We start from the raw sequence: 1,776 nt of genomic DNA, 5'->3' as shown, positions 1-1,776 counted from the left end.
AGACGGTATTTCTGTTGGCCAGGACTCGTAACAGACGTAAAGACCTATACACTAAATTGTGACTTATGTAAAACTTTCAAAACTCCGGCTATGACTTTAAGACCAGCGATGGGCGAGATGGTAATGACGGAAAGACCATTCCATCGTTTATATATTGACCTTATTGGACCATTACCCAGGAGAAAATCCGGACATATAGGTATAATTATAGTTTTAGACCTCTTTTCAAAATTTGCCTTTCTAAAAACTTTGAAAAAGTTCATTTCAAAACAAATTATAGACTTTTTGAGATCAGAAATATTCTGCTGCTACGATGTGCTTGAGATTATTGTCTCGGACAATGGCTCTCAGTTTAAGAGCAAGGAATTTGAGTCGTTTTTGGACAAAAATTATGTTAAACACACTGTGACTGCTGTATATAGTCCCCAATCAAATGCAAGTGAACGGGTTAACCGTTCAATCAACGAGACTTTAAGAAGTTACTTTCGCCTTTTCCAGTTCCAGTTTTTTGGAAGTAGTATTCTAAACTGTAAATGTTTTGTGAGGCTATTTTTAACTGAATAAAATTCCAATAGGTTTGTTTAAAAGAAAAATTATGTTAATATGTTAGTTTTGAAAATATTGTTTTTAGATGGCCATGAAATTTGAATTATAAATCATTTGGAGAATTTTCTTTATATTTAGAATTGTGATATACGAATTAATAGAGTAAAATTTGTAAAAATTCAAATAAAATTTATTTAATAATATCTGGCATCTGGTGGGAATAAATTTGAATTTATTGAAAGTTATTAGTCTTGTCCATAGGAAATATTGAAGTTCTAGTAAGAGTGCTCAGATTGATTAAATATAATTTCTTTTTAAGAAGATCGTTTTTTTCCTTTCCTTGAGACGCTTTACGTTTAATAATTCAGGTCCTGTGTATTTAAATAACACAAGGACCTGAACATCTTTTGATTAGTGACATAAATTTCAGTAATTTTGGGTGGAAGAAGAATATTTATCTGGAACCACAATTAATTCATAAGCTGTCTTTGGAAGATGTTCTTCAAAAACCCCGCATATTTTAATATAAGTTATTTTTGGCGTCAAAAGGATAAATACATTACATTACATTAATTTTCAACCAATAGACCATTTCCTCAATAATCAGTGACAGATTACATCAGTATTGGCATCCTAAAACATCTAAATTAAACTATATTTGTTATACTTTCGAAATTTCGTTATAAATATCCTCATTGTAACCTGAACAGTGCTCTTATAACCACAATATCCTATATGTATGTATGTATGTATGTATGTATGTATGTATGTATGTATGTATGTATGTATGTATGTATGTATGTATGTATGTATGTATGTATGTATGTATGTAAAACTCAATTAACATTTACAGTACACATAATATCATTGAGTGTATATTTACATTGGTAACAAACTTTTATCAGACTTAGGAGACAGCAGGCCTGTGGGACTGGAAATTGGTAAGTTATTATAATTATATTTTTAATAAATATCACTCAATATAACACCTTTCTAATCAATAACAATTAAATACATAAACACTTATACAATTGTACATACATTAACATTTCCATTAACATATACGTTAAATACTGTTAACATACATATATGTTAATAACATAAATTATTTTTTTGATTAACATTTTTTTATACCCTTCACCTTCGTGAGAAGGGTATATATAAGTTTGTCATTCCGTTTGTAATTTCTATAATATAATTTTCCGACCCTATAAAGTATATATATTCTGG

General features: G+C 29.1%; 1 protein-coding gene across 1 annotated transcript in view; it reads left to right on the top strand.

Moving 5' to 3' along the window:
• LOC111675474 (5'-nucleotidase domain-containing protein 3) overlaps positions 1–1,776 on the top strand; it is a 194,297-nt gene that overhangs the window by 182,846 nt on the left and 9,675 nt on the right. The window lies entirely within an intron of this gene.

The sequence above is a fragment of the Lucilia cuprina genome, chromosome X (genome assembly GCF_022045245.1).
Source record: "Lucilia cuprina isolate Lc7/37 chromosome X, ASM2204524v1, whole genome shotgun sequence".
Taxonomy (NCBI): Eukaryota; Metazoa; Arthropoda; class Insecta; order Diptera; family Calliphoridae; genus Lucilia; species Lucilia cuprina.
This window is presented reverse-complemented; position numbering and strand designations above follow the sequence as displayed.